Here is a 19,361-nt window from a genome sequence, read left to right as displayed (position 1 = left end):
TCCAACTTTGACTCAGTTCATGATCTCACAGTTCGTGAGTTCGATCCCCACGTGGAGCTCTGTGCTGATGGCTCGGAGCCTGGAGGCTGCTTCGGATTCTGTGTCTCCCTCTCTCTCAGTCCATCCTCTGCTCACACTCCGTCTCTCTTTCTCTCAAAAACAAATAAATTAAAAAAGACTTGGGTTTTGAAAAGGAGCATCACAGTTTATTATATATGTTAAGTGCTGAGACCACAATTCTTCAGGATTTTCTGGTAGTGCATGAAATAACATCAGTAGATGTTTGATTTTTCTCAAGCCATACAAACTGTAGATTATCCTTTAAAAACAAACAACCAAGACTTTTAGTCTGGAAAAGATGACACAGACTTGTTTTGCCTTAATTCTTCCCATGAAGAACAACTATAGTTCCTATAAATTGTTCATGAAAGGGAGTTCTGAAAGATGTGAGAGGAAGGCACATTGACATGGGATCCCAGGATTGAAGGAACAACACAGCAATAGCAGATAAACCAATTTTACTGAAGGAATACTACAAAGGCTCTGAAAATTAAACTGTCAATGCAACCACAATCCACAAAAGCAAGTCAGAGCCAGTTGCTAAACTTAAATAGGATAACCAGTTGCTGAAATAAAAGATTTAAATGGGATCTGGAGTTTCCTAACATAATAGGCAAAATGTCTAGGGTACGATGAAAAATAACCCATCATTCCAAGAACCAAGAAAACACGCGACTTGAATGAGAAAGGTAGGCACCTGATGCCAACACCAAGATAAGTATTAGTATTATGTGTCAGTGAATTTAAAGCAGCCGTCATAAGGTGCTTGGATAATCAATTACTAATTCTCTTGAAATAGATGAAAAGTGGAATTTCAGCAAGGAAATGGAAGCTATGAAAAATAACTAAATGGAAATTATAGAACTAGAAGATGCAATGACAGGGAAAAAATTTTGCTGCATATACTTAACAGAATGGAGATGACAGTGGGTAAGATCAGATCAATAAGTGATCAAAAGAATCTACCTAATTTGAACAAGGGCAACATAAACTGAGGAAACCCCCTCCCCCCAAAACAGAGACTAGGCAAAAGATCCGGTGATTGTATGATAAGAGAAAAAAAAAGGGGGGGGGGCTGAAAGACCGCTGAAATAAAATGGTGGTATAATGGCTGAACACTTCCCAAATTTGGTGAAAGACCCAATCCTGCAGATTGAAGAAGCTGAGCAAACTCTAAACAAGATAAACCCAATGAAGTGTGTGCCTAGATGATAATTAAACTTCTGAAAACTAAAGACAGAGGAAATATTGAAAGTTGTCATAGAGAAATGACACATTAACAATAGGGAAGGAAATGCAAGTTTGAATGACAGTGGATTTCTCACTGAAAACCATAAAGCAGGAAATAGCAGAAAAAATTGTCAAGTACTGACACAAAAGAACTGTTAGCCAAAAATTCTATATCCACTGAAACTATCATGTAAGAATGAAAGAGAAATAAGACATTTCAGGTGAAAGAAAGTTAAAGATTTTGTATTTCTCAGACTTACCCATAAAGTTTATTTAAAGGAGATTTTTTAATCCAAAACAATGTGATAAAGCACCCTGTAGCATTAGGAAAGAAGAAAGAACATGTTAAGAGGAGAAATACAAGCAGATACAATAGACTATATTTTTTCTCATGAGTTTTATAAATTATATTCGATGATTGAAACACAAATTACCTCACTACTAGATACCCAGGATAATGATATTCAAAAATGGGGCAAGACCTAAATGGAAGTAGATCTCCAGACTTCATTTGAAATAGTAAGCTGATGATACCATAAGGCTGTGATATGTTAATATGTACATTGTAATAACCACAGAAATGACCAACTACAAAAACTATTCAAATAAATACATTCAAATATCCATAAATCAAGATGGAATCCAAAAAAAATGTTAAACTGCAAGAAGTTAAAAAAAGAGAAAAGGAACAAGAACCAGGAAAAACTAACAGGGAACAATTAATAAAATGAGAGACATTAATGTTAATATATTAATAATTATCTTAAATGTAAATCATATAAGTTCATTAATCAAAAAATAGATACCGGTGGAGTGGATTTAAAAAAACGATATGGAGGTGAGAAGAAGCACATTTAAAATTTAATGACATGAGTAGGTTTAACATGGAACAAGATGTGTCATGTAAACATCATCAACAAAAAGTAGGTATGGCTATATTAGGATTTGAAAAAGTCAAGTTGAAACCAGGGAAATTACTAGAGACAAAGAGAGGTAATATATAATGATAAGAGGATTCATTCAGAAGGAAGACATAGAAATTCTAAGTGTGTGCACTAAGCAACAGAACTTCAAAATACCAGAAGCAAAAACTGATAGAGCTGAAAAGAGAAATAATTCCACAGTTATATTTGGTACTTTAAAACCTCTCTATCTGTACTTTTTAGAACTATTAGAGAGGAAATCAGCATCACAACACTAACACTATCCAACAGAATCTAGTTGACATGTATATCACTCCATACAAAAATAGCAGAATACACACAGTTTTCAAGGGCCTATGAAGCATTTACCAAAATCAGTCATATCTTGGACTATAAAACAAACCTCAACATATTTAAGAGAATTGAAGTCCCACAGAAAATTTCCTCTGACCATAGGAGAATCAGCTAGAAATCATTAAAGGGTATACAACAGGAAAATCTCTATATGTGAAGATTATACAACACACATGTCAAAGAGGAAATCACAAAGAAATTAAAAATGCTTATACCTGGATAGATATGAAAATACAAAAATATCAACGTGTGTGGGATGCAGCTAAAGCAGTGATAAGAGAAAAATTTATAGCACTAAATTGTTTCATTAGAAAAGAGGAACAATATCACACAACTCTATGGTCAATTAATCTTTGACAAAGCAGGGAAGAAGATCGTCTCTTCAACAAATGGTGTTGGGAAAACTGGACAGCCACATGAAAAAGAATGAAACTGGACCACTTTCTTTCACCATACACAAAAATAAATTCAAAATGGACAAAAGACCTAAATATGAGACCTGAAACTGTAAAAATCCTAGAAAAGAACACAGGCACTTCTTTGACATTGGCCATTGCAGCATTTTCTACATATGTCTCTTGAGGCAACAGCAGCATTTTCTACATATATCTTCTGAGGCAAGGGAAATAAAAGCAAAAATGTACTATTGGGACTATATCAAAATAAAAAGCTTTTTCACAACGAAACTAAAAGGCAACCTAGTGAATGGGAGAAGATATTTGCAAATGACATGTCCAGTAAAGGTTAGTATCCAAGGTATATAAAGAATTTATGTAACTCGACACCCCCAAAAACAAATAATGCAATTAAAAATGAGTATAACACACGAATAGACATTTTCCCAAATAAGACATCCAGATGGCCAACAGACACAGGAAAAGATGCTCAATATCATTCATCATCAGGGAAATGCAAATGAAAACTGTAATGAGATGTCACTCACACCTGTCAGAATGGCTAAAATCAAAAACTCAAAAATGGCAAGTGTTGACAAGCATGTGAAGAAGGGGAACCCTCTTGAACTGTTGGTGGGAATGAAAACTGGTGCAGCCACTGTGGAAAACAATATGGAGTTTCCTTAAAATGTTAAAAATAGCACTACTTTACTATACAGCAATTGTACTACTAGGTATTTATTCAAAGAATACAAAAATACTAATTCAAAGGGATACACGCACACTGATATTTATAGCAGCGTTATCTGCAATAGCCAAATTATGAAACAGCCCAAGTGTCTATTGACTGATGAACGGATAAAGAAGATGTGGTATACACACACACACACACACACACACACGGAATATTACTCAGCCATAAAGATGAATGAAATCTTGCCATTTGCAATGACATGGATGGAGTTTGAGAGTATTATGCTAAGTGAAGTAAGTCAGAGAAAAATACTATATGATTTCACTCATAGGTGGAATTTAAGAATTTCTTAAATGGAATTTCAATTCTTAAATTGGAATTTAAGAAACATAAATGAGCAAAGGGAAAAACGAGAGAGAGAAGCAAACCAAGAAAGAGGCTCTTTTTTTATGTTTATTTATTTTTGAGAGAAAGAGAACACAAGAGGAGGGAGGAGCAGAGAGAGAGGGAGACACAGAATCTGAAGCAGGCTCTGGACTACAAGCTGTCAGTACAGAACCCTATGTGGGGCTCAAACTCACAAACCATGAGATCATGACCTCAGCCAAAGTTGTACACTTAACTGACTGAGCCACCCAGGCACCCAAGAAGCAGACTCTTAAGTATAGAGAACAAACTAATAGTTACCAGAGAGGAGGTAGATGGGGTTATGGGTTAAATAAGTGATGGGGGTTAAGGAGTGCACTTGTTGTGAGCTTGGTGATGTAGGGAAGTGTTGAATTACTATATGGTACACCTGAAACTAATATTACACTGTATGCTAACTAAATGAAATTTAAATAAAAACTTTTAAAAAAAGAAAAGAGGATCAATATCAAATCAATAGTCTAAATTCCTACCCCAAGAAACTAGAAGATAGAGACAAAAATAATCACAAAGCAATCAGAAGGAATTATATAATCAAGATAAAGGTAGAAATCAAATTGGAAAAATAACATAGAGAAAATTAAATAAAAAGGCATTTCTTTAAAAATAATAAAATTAGTAAACTTCTATCAAGACTGACTAAAATGAAGAACAGGGAAGACACAAATTGCCAATATCAGGAATATAATGTGCTATCACTTCAGATCGAGAAGCCATTAATGGGTAATAAGTGAATAGTACAAGCAAGTTTCTGCTCAAAAATTCACCAACTTAGAAGAAATGAAACAATCCTTTAAAAAGCAAAATTATCAAAACTCAGTGAAGATGAAATGGATACTGTGAATTCACCTATAATCATCAAAGAAATTGAATTTATAATGTAAGAGCTTTGAAGAAAGAAATCTTCAAACACTGGAGAATTCTATCTGACATTTGAGGAATTAGCACCCATTTTCCACATTTTTTTTCCAGAAAATGGAAGAGGAAATATTAACTCTCTACCTACTTCCTGAAGCTAGTATATTCCTGATACCAAAACAAGACAAAGAGTTAGAAAAATGAAAGTGAAAAAATGATATTTGTAATGAACTAACTCTCAAAAATCCCCAACAAAATATTTGGAAGTAGAATACAGCGATATGCAGAAATATTTATATACCATAATCCAGTGGAATTTGCTACTGGTATGCAAAACTTGCTCAACATTCAGCAACACAACCCATCTTATCAACAGGCTGAAGAAGAAAATGATCTGATTCTATTAATTGATGTAGACAAACGTTTAGCAAAATAATACACCCATTTACCATTCATGATAAATTTCTTGGCAAGTTAGGAATACAACTTGATAAAGAGCATTTTATAAAAAAATTTAACCAAAGAAACCTTATAGATTGGAAAAGAAGAAATAAGACTGTTCTTATTTGCAAATGACACAATTATCTATATAGAAAATCCCAAGGAATGTAAAAAAAACAAATCCTAGAATAAGTTAGTTTAGCAAATCTGCAAGACACAAGGTCAACACATAAAAATCAATCACATTTCTATGTATTAACAGTGAATATGCATTTAAAATTATATTAAAAACATGATATCATTTATTATCACTTTGAAGGAAATGAAATACTTTTAAAAAAGGTTCTGAGTGCTGAGCATTACAAAATACTGCTAAACTAAATCAAACAAGTCCTAGATAAGTGGAGGACATACCGTGTTCATGGATCAGAAGAGTCAACATAGTAAAGATGTGTGTTTTCCCCAAATTAAGCTATAGATTCAATACAGTTCCTATAAAATCCAGGCAAAGTTTTGGTAAACAGAGACAAGTTTGTTCTAAAATTTGTATGTAAAGACACAGGTCCTAGAAAAACTATGACAATCTTGACAAGAAGAATGTTGTTCTAGAGATCACTCTAACCTCTGTAAAGGTTTACTATGTGTATAGCTACAGTAATCAAAATGGCATGCTATAGGCAGAGGAATGTATGTAGATCATTGAACAGGACACAGAGCCCAGAAATACCTCCCACATAAAAACGCTTAACTGATTTTTGACAAAGGTGCAAAAGCTATTCAGTATTGGAATAAGTGAACATTCATAAGCCAAAAAGAAAGAACCTCCACATAATCCTCATACCTTAAAAGAAATAATGAACCCTCAAAATTTATTATGCGCTTAAATGTAAAGTTATAAAACTGTTAGAAAAAATATACATATAGCAGAATATTTTGGGGATCAAAAGTTAGCCAAAGAGTTCTTATAATTGACATCAGAAGCACGATTCTCAAAGGAAAAACTGATAAATTGGACTTTATCAAAATGAAGAACTTTTGTTGTATGAATGCCCTTGTGAAGAGGATCAAAAACAAGGTAAACCCTTCGAGAAAGGATTGTAAGCCGTATATCTGAAAGACTGATAGAGTGCAGAAAGAACTCTCAAAAGTCAACAGTAAAGAAACAGCCCAATGCAAAAATGGGCAAAAGACATGAAGAGACGGCAAATAAGCACAAGAAAAGATTTTCAACATCCCTAGACATTAGGAATAAGCCAGTGAAGACCGCAGTGAGATATCACTGTAACCCTATTAGAACAGCTACAATGAAAAAATAGTGAAAATACCAAATGTTGGTAAGGAAGTACAGAAACCGGAGTATTCATACATTGCTGATAGCAACGAAAAAGGCACGACCCACTGTGAAATCATTTGGCAATGTTGTATAAGCCTAAACGTGCAATTAGCATAAAAGTCAGTAATGGACTCAGGCATATATCCCAGAGAAGTTAAAACGTATTTTAACAGATAAAATGGTTTACAGAAGTACAGAGAAATTTTATTTGTAGTAGCACAATAACTGGAAATGGTTCAGATACATTTCATCAAATGGATTTTTAGATAAACTAAAACTTAATATTCCGTAGAATATTACTCAGCAGTACAAAGTAATAATTTGTTGGAACATGCAACAATTTGACGAATCTCCAGGGAATTATGCTGAGTTAATGAAAAAAAGTCAATCCTAAAATGTTACAAAACAGATTATTCCATTTATATAACATGTTTGAAAGGACAAAACTTTGGAAATGAATAGATTAGTGGATACCAAGGATGGAGGAAGGAGACAGGGGGAGATAGGTATGGTTACCAATGGGCAATATGACTCATCCTTGTGTTCAGTTCGTGATTGTGGTGGTGGATCTACAAATGTACACATGGGATAAAATTGTGAGAAGCACACACACACACACACACGCGCGAGTACAAGCACAACTTAGGTAACCTGAATAAGGTCGATGGGCGGAAAGAATGTTGATATGCTTGCTGTAATATTGTACTGTAGTTTTGCAAAATATTAACAGTGGCTGAAAATATTTCTTACGACTGCATATGAATGTACAATTATCTCAATAAAACATTTCAATTTAAAAATACAAAGACCCCAACAGACCAAGGCAAAACTTTTTTCAGGAGACACGTCTGAATGGGAATCAGTTGTTCTGAACCCAAGGAATATGCAGTCGGTGGAAACAGATGTGTCCCCGATATCCGCCTATAAACACGAAGCTCAACCTGAAGTCTTAGAACTTTGTTCTAGCACTGTTCAGGCTCCCTTCCTGCCTCCATTGGTTTGTTTCACACATGGTACTAATTAGGGAGCCGTTTCCTCTGCACAGCTGTCCTCAATTTAACAAACCACAGTGACGCGCAGAGACAGAACAGCCTTTCTCATCTTCGGTGAAGACATCTCTCCCTGAAGCCAGGAGACTTAAATCTTTGGACAGCTTTTATGAGTGTATTGCAGACCATCAAACACCTCCAGCTGAAAGATAACATACCCCACTAGAAAAAAATGAATTCTCGAGACTAAAGAGTAAGCCACTCCTAAATTTATAAACTTGTAAATTTATAAGCTTATACATTTACAAACTTAAGAACAACAATTACAAAATGAGCAAAAGCATGTTGAACTGAACTTTGAACTCTATGAGTGAACTTTATAAAATGCATAAAGTGCAAGTTTTCTTCTTGCCTTTATTTCTGCTACCATGGCAACTTCTCTTTATAAACATGCTTATTGGTTGTTTCTGATTATAAAAGTAGTATGTGTTCAGCGTGGAAGTCGAGAGAAGCAAAAAACAAAACAAAACAAAGAAACCAACCCCCCCCCCCAAAAAACCCCCAAAACAAAAAAGCACAGAGAAGGAAATGACCTGCAATCATAGCTCAACCACACAGCAGTAACCTCCATAATACTTTGTTTGAATTCTTTCAGACACTTATTTTATTGATAGATGTGTATACATAACTGAATCTAACTACACGCAGGTGTTAAGGTCTTCCTTGATGGATTTCTCCAGGCAGGTGCATTCTGGAACCGTGACCCCGATCCTGATAAAGAACACTTCCGGGCTGCCAAGAGGCCTCGGCTTCCTCCCACCAGTCGTTAACTCCCGCCTCAAGGTAACCACTGTTCTGACCTCCAGGCAAGAGAATAGTTATGCCCGTTTGGGATTTCATGTGAGAGGAATGTACGCTTTTGTGTCTGGTAACATGATCTCAACATTAGGTTAGCCAGCCTCATCCCGTTACAAGTGACAGTGGTTGGCTCTGTTCCTCAACTGTGATAATGCTCCTTCTGCTATCTACAGCCGTTTAGTTATCCCTCTACTGGGATGTATATTTAGGATGAATCCATTGTGGGGTTGTTGTGAACGATGCTGCTTTAACATTAGGTCTCTTGGCAGACATAAGCGCTCCCCTCTATTGGGTACGTAGCTGGGAGTGAAATGACTCAATCAGAGGGTACGCATTTGTTCCGTGTTCATCGATACTGCCAATTTTTGAGAGTACCAGTGGCTTCCCATCCTTGTTGACACCGCGTGTCCTTTTCATTTTCGTCAGCTGGTGGTAACATAATTGTAGGCCCAAATAAGAACATACTGAATCTGGAAATTTGTATCTTGTGTGTTACAACATAATCATTCACATGGATTTATTCCTTATCCTCATGAAATCCTTAGTTTTGACCTTCGGTTATTGTAATCTCTGCAAGCTTGATTAGCTACAAAAACCCAAGTAAAAATGACTTTCAGGAAATGCTCACAGAAAATGTCTGAAGTAATCACACATATTGTGGGATTGTAAAGTTGTTTTTAGTATCACAAACAGTCTGTGTGTTGGGGGGTGGTATGTGTTTGTGTGTATATTTAAAATAACGTGTGTATCCCGCAAAAAGGCAAATTTTATTAAGAAAACGATGCCATATTTTGGTTGGCCTTAACTTATGAAAGAGAATTTTCAAAAGAATGACATTTTAAAGGTATCGTGCCTTGCATTAGAACATGAGGATTCATAAAATGATATGTGAGGTTATACAAATATAAATTTGCTGTAGAGCACATTTTCATCATTTTTGATTTTTTATTTTCTTTTCAACTCTACTTTTCTGTGACCATCTGTATTGTATTCTACCATGAAAGTAATAAAAAGTAACTTAAAAATCTTCATTTAAAACCTGCCAGAAACAAAAATTTAAATTACTAACATACTATATTAAGAACTCTATTTATATCATTTTTATTATGCATGCAACACTGTGTTGCTATTTTATCTCCTTTTTACCTTTACTTTTTTCTAGCTTAGAGATTTCCCCGCTTTTTTCTCTTTGTGCTTTTGTGTTTGTACACATACAACACATTTTCTCTTCTGCTAAATACCTCCTGCATATTAAGGGGGTGTCAAAGGGGGATATACAAAAATTGGTTCTAATCTACAAGGACCTACTCCTTCAGATTTTTCTCTTAGGGAAAGGTGTAGATATAAACACACATTTTTGTTAACTTGCACATTTCAAAACTGTCTGATTCAATTACATAATCTAAGCAGGAGAGTAACTGAGTGATAAATCCTGAAGTTTCCTAGCTCATGCTAGGATTCGACTCATAACAAAAGGTGCTGGTAATTGCCTTTGAAGCCATGGGGGGTCCTGGCCTGTCTAGCTCAGAGTGCGTTTCATTTCACACCCTCTGTAGTTGTGACTGAATGAATCGCCTCTCCGATTCTGTTCCCAACACTGGGAAGTGCAGGATTAGTTAGTCACCTGCTTTCCTTTTGATACTCACTTGATTTAGAGATGAGGCCAAAGCCACATTTTCGCTGATTGGAGAGATTGCAGAAAGGACCACTCTATTTGATTCCAGAAGATTTTGATGTTAATCACCTCGTACATCTGGTTATTTCCTGCAACTCCCATCATGTTCTCACCAATAAAGACAAAAGGAAACAAACTATAGTTTTTGAAAGTCGAAAATGCAACCAAACCATTTTGCATCCTGGATTTTATAAGTGATTTTTTTTTAGGAATGCAACTGTTTGGCATCTATTGGGTCAATAAAATTCAGTAGTATTTTTGTGCCAGTATTTTGGTATCTTTTGGGTCAATAAAATTCAGTAGTATTTTCTGACACATTTTGGTCAGTTACCCAGCTATTTTGTCTACGGGGTAACCAAAATAAAACTTAACATAAGATTTTAAGGTATGGAAAACATATTGCATGTGTTTCCACATACACAACTTCCAAGAAAACTGAAACGAGAGAAATAAGCATAAAGAGATCAGTTTCTCTCAGGCACATGGTGCTGCAGTGTAACAAGCTTTCAGGGCTCCGGGACCCTTGGCTAAGAGTATATTTTCATAGCTGTTAGGATGAATATTCATAATACAGCGAGCTCAGATGTCCCACTACCAAATGCTGTCTTTCCCCAAACATGTTTTCCCTTGGGGTACTCCCATTTCTGCTAGCACCGGAACACGGCGGGGCATCGCTGCGTTCTCCCGAGGAGCACATCCTAGACCAGAAGCTGGAAGTGTACTCATCCCTGACGGGGTGCTGAGCTCGTAGGGATGGGCTCCCCTTCCGGGCCAGTAGAAAGGTGAGGGCATCGTTCCATGAGGAATATTTTGTGTGGACAATGTGTGAAGATCCTATCGGTGGTCCAGGCGAACTGCAGAACCGAGAATCAGGGATGCCTTCCCCTGGTCCCCATTGTGGCCGGTGACAATTTGTAAGGCTCTTGTCTCTGAAAGGGAGAAGTGACAAAATTGATACAGAGGTGTGGTCCTAATGATCCTGGAATATCAAACACGTTTTTAGGACAGGAACCCTCACTCAGGAAGCCAGAAAGTTTCAAATGGAATACAAGATGAGGGCTATGTGGAAGGAATCAGAAGCCTTTTCGCCTGTCAGAGTGCAAACAGATGCTAGATAAGACAGCATCATATCTGAAAAGGATAGGACAATTTGTCTAGGTTTCTGGAAACAAGGATTAGTCCTAAATGCTTGGGTTAGAGACTATAAGCCTTCTTATGACGATTTCATATTAGATTGTATATCCTGAGAGAGAGTGCAGAATTCTAGAGAAAGAGATGGCCAAGTTTAGGACAAAGGCAATAAAACAAAAAAACAAAAAGAAGAAGGTTGGAGTTAGGAAGTATTTAGACTGAAACAGATAGAGTGTTGGTGGTGGGTCGGGAACCACGCTTTAGAGGCAGGAGTATTCCAGGTTATCTGAGTTTTCTGTGTGGTAAAATTTGAACTGTGTTATGTTATACATGCCTTTATATTCTCCACTACCTTTCATCCGAAGAAAAAGAAATACCTAAGGATTGTGATAATAAGTTTGAAGGGTGGAGCCAATTTATAGAAGCCACTTGTTCTTTTCATGCATTCGTCACACACTTTAGAGATTGACAAATGCCGTCTGTACAGGGGGCCATATTATTTCTGTCGGGTGGGGACCCGGTCTGAGAAAAAGGCAGAGAAGCGTGTACCACCACAGTTGGTCAGCAAGGTAGAAGTTTGGGGTCCTGCAGAACCCTCGCTCCCCTCTTCCCCTGTTGGAACATATGAAAAGTTCCAAGCATGTTGGTTTGTTTCTTACAGCAGTTCTGGCCTCTGGCATCCAGCAGGATTGGGTTTGTAATGCCCTTTTCCCTGGTGGGGAGGGGGGATGTAACTGCCTCCACCTGCACCTGTTCCTCCCCTTGGACCTGTCATATACACCATTATCAGATTTATATCCTGAAAATACCACTGATGACATTGGTTGCTGCATAGCCATACCTTTCTGTTCAGAAATGTTTAATCTGTATTAGCAATCTAGGCCATTCTATTTGTGTTTTGTAAATATTTGATATTTTGGTTTGATATCTCAATTATCTACTCGCCAAGAGAGATACAGAAAGTGATTTTTATCATACTGACAGTCTTTACCGAAGCATCTCCAGGTAATGACTCTTGTCTCCCTCAGCCTTTGAGCAGAGAGGTGTTGGCATGAACAGAGAAAACCATTCAGCCAAAAGGCTAACGGGATTGCTTGGAACCCAGGCAATTTAGGCAGGACACCAGATGGGTGGGCGTCTGTCTTTTGCCAAATCATGAGACTGGTGAGTAAAGACTGACTGACTAGTTAGTGAGAGAAGAGAACATTCTCCGAGAGGCTTACCTGGATCAACACAGGCGTGCATATTCGCACACAACGATAGAGATTCTCTTTCCTTATCCCCTCCTTTGAAAACCTATGGGCCTCCAACGTCGACCTCCATCAGAGTAGACAGTATCGTCCTCTGCAGAGGACCTCAGGCCTGCCTTGTTCTGTCTGGTTCCGATGTCACAGCACCAGAACTGTAGTGTTGGAAATGGTCTAGCGACCCAAGCTGCCTTGTGTGCTATCAGCTCAGCCTTTCCTTGATGAAAATTCCCATGCCAGGTGGTTTCTACAGGAATGTGTAAGCATTATTATGTTTCTGCCATGAAACTGTGCGCAGAACCACTTCTAATTTTTTATTACATCTCAGATGTTGTGCTATATGCAGCAGTTGGTGTAAAACTCACCAATCAGTGGTTTTTAAAACTATTGTTATAATTTTGGCTCTGTTTCTTTTTCAAATGGAGTGTTTACATCCTCAGATTTTTAGGTTGAATTGTTTCTAAAATTTGAACTTGAATATAGTAATATACTGTTTGGATGAAGGGTGGTGTCCATTTTTTCTTAAACAGAATTTAGTCTTTGAATCAAATTTTGGTTTTAATATAGCATCTAACCACTTTCTTGAATGGTCATCTTGGTGCTGAATTGTAATCTGCATTTCACAGTTGTTTCCATGGGTATGACAAGGTCAAAAAATTGATTGCAATATGAAGATGTTTAACTCTCAGTGCATTAAGTGTGAGCTGTAAATGTTCTAAATCAAACATTGAAATGTTCTAAACGTTTTAAAAATTACAATAAATTTTCTGATTTTAGCACATGCTTTCTAAGAGCACAAGGCCAGCAAGGTTTTTTGTTTTCGTTGTTTTACTGTTTATTTATTTTTGAGAGAGAAAGAGAGAGACACACAGTGTGAGCAGGGGAGGGGCAGAGAGAGGGAGACACAGAATCCAAAGCAGGCTCCAGGCTCTGAGCTGTCAGCACAGAGCCCAGTGCAGGGCTCGAACTCACGGACCGCGAGATCATGACCTGAGCTGGAGTTGGACGCTCAACCGACTAAGCCACCCAGGCACCCCCAGCAAGGTGTTTTTAAGATGAGTTTATATCTATTTCAGTAAAATGGTAAAGAATTGGTGCTGGTAGAAAGGAGCATGGACATTTTAGCATCATATAGAGGTTTAAAAAAATAGTGTTAAGTTACTTCACCAGAGAAGATACACAGGTCGGAAACAAACTCCTGGAAAGATATTTAGCATCATACGTCATTAGGAAACTATTAAATAGAACAAGAATGAGATACCACCACACAGTGATTAGAACGTTCAAAATCTGAACACTGACAACACCAAGGGTGGTGCTGGCAAGGGGTGTGGAGCAGCCGGGGCTCTCACTCACTGCTGGTGGGGATTCAGGACGGTGCAGCCGCTTCCAGAGACAGCATGACGGTCTCTCACGAAACCATAAGCATACTCTTGCCATCTGATCCCGCAGTCACGCTCCTGGTATTTACTCAAAGAAGTTGAAAACCTGTGTCTGCATAAAACCTGCACGTGGATGTTTCCAGCAGCTTTGTTCGTAATTACCCAAATTTGGAAGCATGTACTGCAGTAGATGAACGGGTTAAACACACACACACACACACACACACACACAAGTACGGTCCATGCAGACAATGGAACATTATCCAGTGCTAAAAAGAAATGAAGAGACATGAAGCCATGAAGAGACATGGTGGAAACTTAACCGCAAATTACAAAGTGGAAGAAGCCAGTCTGAAAAGGCTACACACAGGTGACCCAGCTTTATGACATTCTAGAAAAGGTGAAACTAAGGAGACGACAGAGAGATGGGTCGTTGCCAGGGGCTGAGGGGAGAGGGGGAAGGATGAGGACTTGGAGCACAGAGGGTTTTGAGGGCAACGTAGTTATTCTGTGAGATACAACAGTGGCGGGTGCACGTCAGTTACATTTGTGAAAACCTATGGGAAGAGGGAAGCACGACACCAGGAGCGGACCCGAGTGTAAATTATGGATTTTGAGTGGTAACGGTGTCTCAGTGCAGATTCATAGAGAGTAACGAGCGGACCATGTGCTGGGGGATGTTGACAGAGGCTGGTGTGTGTGTCGGGGGGCCATGCAGGGTATCTGGGAAATCCCTGTCTCTTTCCTTCAATTTTGCTGTGAACCTAAAACTGCCCTAAAATTAAGATTTATTTTAGTTATGTAAAAATACTCCTGCTGTAACTAAATAACAGCACATGAAATGATGGTTTTTAATCCAATGATTGCAAACCATCCTTGCGGCCAAATATTCCATTACACACACACCTCTAAAAAATAAACCAGTAAACTATGTCAAAGTATTTGTTAAAGTAATTTTGTTTCCAAATTATTAAAAATGTTATCCAGTTTGCATCACATTGTATACCTAAAACTGCTTTCAGGTTATTTTATTTTCAGAAGAGTCCGCTAGTCTGAAGAGCCCAGGAAGTGTAATCCCAAAGGTCTATTTTCTGCCATGACATCAATCGTAGCTCTGACTAGTGATGGTGGCGGCTTGGGGTGCATGCTGAAGATTAAACACACACACACACACACACACACACACACACATAAATCAAGCTTCCCAAAAATGGTTTCCCTTTTTTGTCTCATAATAATTGTCATTACTAGTTCCAATGTCATCTGTAACTTTGTGGACCAACATGGTACCTGCTGCTCCGGTGCCTTTGAAAGTTGCACAGAGGAGGGCCAGCCTTGCAGCTGCGGTTGGTGGAAGCCTTGGGTTGCCTCCCAAGTACTTCCGGCAAAGACTGCAGACTTCCCCGGGCAGCTCTCTCTTTTAAGAAGTCTTGATTGCACAGAACCCCGAGGTATAAGAACACTTGTGCCCGTCTGGCTAACAAAATGTTGGAATGAGCAGAGCATATTTGTAGCAGGCGAAGTATGAATTTCCAGGTGTTGCCAATATACACGCCCACCCAAACTGGGCGTGCACTCCTGTGGGGTGCCGTGACACTTTCAGTGTCCAGGTTGTTCCCCTATGTCCTCTCTGTCCTTGAGAAGTGACCCAAGTTCTCATCCACAAAGGATATTAGAAGGATGACTCAGCAACAGATACAGAGCTTCACGAGTTTCCGACCCTTCCTGCAGAGGGGATGATGCTGAATTTTTCATTCCCCATTACCTGCAAGTGTATCTGCCTCCCAGACCATTGTTGTGGAAGCAGACAAACACCAGACCACACCAGGTGTCTGGGCCAGTTCTCATTCTGACTGGTGGGAGCAGAGGAGATCTCTGCCATGCTTGCTCTGGCCTGATGTTGTATGATGGCAGGGTTACATGTCACCTCTGTAGGAGGTATTCCGTCTGTGCAGCTCCAAGTTACAGAAAGTTACCCAATAATAAGATCTAGACTTGATTCCCTAGTAGAACAGCAAGAGTTAGGAGAGACAGGCTGTGTTTACTAATAGCGTTGCTTTTTGAGATACGAAAGACCTATCTAATTGATAACGTATTGTACTCTTCGGCGTATGGTTTTCAGTATGTAATATATTACATTATATTACTTTATTATTATTATTTATTATTATATATTACTTTATATCATACTCTTCAATTCACCCTTCAATTCCTCACTGGACTGTAGCACCAAAACACTTCTTTCAATTAGCCCATATTTCAAAATATGCCTAATACCTATTTTTAAAGGCTCAAACATTGAAAACATTTTCAAATGGTGGTTTGCAACATTTTTAGAAAGAAAAGTTTCCAGACTTATTTATTTATTAGTTTCTTAATTCTGAAATATGGATTATATTTCAAATATATTACAATGGAAAGTATACATGATGGAGGTATGGTTTAAAGGAGAAAGTTAGGACAGATATCCATATGCCTGCCACTGAGCACTAGAAACAATTTTACCAAGATTATTGAAGCCCTGATGACATAGCTAAACATCTTCAGGGGTGACAAATGTGTCCTAAGTTTGTGTGTATCATTATTTTGCTTTGCATTAAAGGTTTACCTCATGTGTATCCCCACGTAATATATTACATACATTTGAAATTTAAAAAAATGAAATCATGCAGTAATTTTCCTTTTGTAACTTTTATTTTTTTTAATGTTTACTTATTTTTGAGAGAGAGACAGAGCGTGAGTGAGGGATGGGCAGAGACAGAGGGAGACACAGAATCTGAAGCAGGCTCCAGGCTCTGAGCTGTCAGTGCAGAGCCTGACGTGGGGCCCGAACTCGTGAACCATGAGATCATGACCTGAGCCGAAGTCAGTCGCTCAACCAACTGAGCCACCCAGGCGCCCCTATGACTTGCTTTTTAAAAACAAAACAAAAAAAAAACTCCCACATTGCATTAAATCACTCTCATCAATGCATGTACTTAGTTCATTCATGCATAATGGTCCATTGTAGAATTATAATGCAATTTATTTGTCCATTTTTCCTATCAATGGATGTTTAGATGTTTTCGATTTTTTTTGTGACACAAAGCTTGAATGCCTTTTAGCGCATATGTGCAAGTTATTCTTATGATATATAACAGCACCATGAAGCTCATTTCTCTAAGCACATCTCTAAATTCAACAGGAAATCCAAAATTGTTTCCTAAAGTAGCTGTGCCAATTTTTACTCCCACCAGTGAGCAAGACTTGATATTGTCAGATTTTTTTTTTTTTTAATTCCCAAGCTGGTGGTTGTGAGATTATATTTCATTGGGATTCTATCTGCATTTCACTGATGATTAATGAGGCTGAGCAAGCATCTTTGTGAGATGTCCACTGGTTTTACAAATGGAATTGTCCTTAAAATTCCTGTGAAATTCCTCTTTCAATCTTGTTTTGCATGTTTCCTCTTAGGATATTTCTGGGGTTTTTTTTTCTGTATTTTTTTCTAAAGGTTGAAAAGTTGTTTTTTATGGTCATGTCTTTTAGTACACATAAAATTGAATACTTTGGCATGGTGTAAAATAGATATCTCATGTTTTTCACATCTAGTTAAGCAATTATTAGCATGCCATTGAATAGATCAGGTTTTTCCCAGGGATCTGCGTAGCCGCCTGGCCTAGCTGTCCCTTTATGCCTCATCTATTTCTGGGCTCTCTGATCTTTTCATGGTGTGTTTTTCTATTCTGGAATTCTAATCATGATAGCTTTCTGTCAATTCTTCATACTTGGTGAAGGGAGAACTCCTACCCTTACCTCAACCTATTTCTTCTTCTTTGGAAATGATCCGGATATTTTTGGGCCTTCAGTTTTTCATATATATTGGCAAACAGATTGCACAGTTGAGGAAACAATATCTAGGAAAAACACAAAAACAATGTCTAGAATTTTTGTGAAATTACATTAACTCTATGGAACAATTTGGAGATAATTGTAATTTTTATGGGATTCAATTTATGTAAAATCATGGCAAAGCTCTCTATGTATTAGACGTGGGGTACCTTGGTGGCTCATTCAGTTGAGCGTTTGATTCTTGATTTTGGCTGAGGTCGTGATCTCACAGTCTGTGGGACTGAGCCCCAAGTTGGGCTCTGTGCTGACAGTACGGGGCCTGATTGGGATTCTCTCTCCCTCTCTCTCTGCCCCTTCTCTGCTCATGCTCTCTCTCAAAATAAATAAATAAACATTTTTTAAAAAAACTATTTAAAAAAACCTCTCCATATATTAGACATATTCAAGGATTTTTTTGTATTACAAATAATTTTATAATATTCTCCAATTATTTCACACATCTTTTAAAATAATTCACATTTAGATAACTAATATATTTAGATCTTCATAAAAAAAAATGTATCCTTAAACAATTTATGATGTTTTGTTGTCGACACCTTTCATTATTTATTTCCATGTCTGAAAGCACCGCTAATGTGTCTTATTAATTCTAATTATATATTTGTGTTTTGGGCTAAAGCCATTGTGTCATTCCTAAATAATGGCATATGTGTGTCTTCTTTTTTAATCCTTGTTTGATTTTTTTTCTAATTATACTGTAGCGGCTAAGATGTCCAGGACAAAGGTGAAGAGAAAAGCAGACCGCCCTGTTTTGTGTACGGACTGCTAGAGAGTAGAGGGAATAGTTGCATTTAACCATAAGACATGAAGATGGTTACCATTTTTTTCTTTAATACAATGTTTATTGGATTAAAGAAGCCGAATTCTGTTCTCACTTTGCTAGCATTTTTAGTGTGATTGTTCAATTTTATCACCTATTTTTTCTGTATTAATAAATGATCACTTAGAGATACCCAGGTGGCTCAGTCGGTTAAGCATCCAACTTTGGCCCAGGTCATGATCTCCCAGTTCGTGGGTTCCAGCCCCGCGTCGGGCTCTGTGCTGACAGCTCGGAGCCTGGAGCCTGCTTCGGATTCTGTGTCTCCCTCTTTCTCTGCCCCTCCCCCGTTCACACTCTGTCTCTCAAAAGTAAATAAAACATTTAAAAAATTTTTTTAAAAATGATCATTTAGCTTATTTCTGTCCTTTGTTGATGTGGTAAATTACCTTATTTTCCTTACACTGATAAACTCGCTGGGACGAGAGTACATTGTTTTCGATGCACTTGTGAGATTGGACACCAGTTTTCTGTACGTAACGCTGCATTACTTTGGTTGTGATAGCTGTAGTTTGTCTCATAAATAAGACTGTTTCCTCTTTCTATATTTTCTGAGATTTCTGTAAGAACGGTTTTGTTTTCTGTACGTGTGGTAGGTTTAACAAAACTCTCTGAGGTTGTTATTTTCTTGGTGGAAATATTGTGAATTGCTGAGTT

The 19,361-nt window shown here is 37.8% G+C and overlaps 1 long non-coding RNA gene across 1 annotated transcript in view; it reads left to right on the top strand.

Moving 5' to 3' along the window:
• Positions 1–19,361, top strand: part of LOC128316265 (uncharacterized) — a 181,957-nt gene that overhangs the window by 40,374 nt on the left and 122,222 nt on the right. The window contains exon 3 of the long non-coding RNA XR_008299869.1: positions 8,444–8,546. This is a non-coding gene — a long non-coding RNA (uncharacterized LOC128316265). The remainder of the gene's footprint in view (positions 1–8,443; positions 8,547–19,361) is intronic.

The sequence above is a fragment of the Acinonyx jubatus genome, chromosome B4, assembly GCF_027475565.1.
Source record: "Acinonyx jubatus isolate Ajub_Pintada_27869175 chromosome B4, VMU_Ajub_asm_v1.0, whole genome shotgun sequence".
Lineage (NCBI taxonomy): Eukaryota > Metazoa > Chordata > Mammalia > Carnivora > Felidae > Acinonyx > Acinonyx jubatus.
This window is presented reverse-complemented; position numbering and strand designations above follow the sequence as displayed.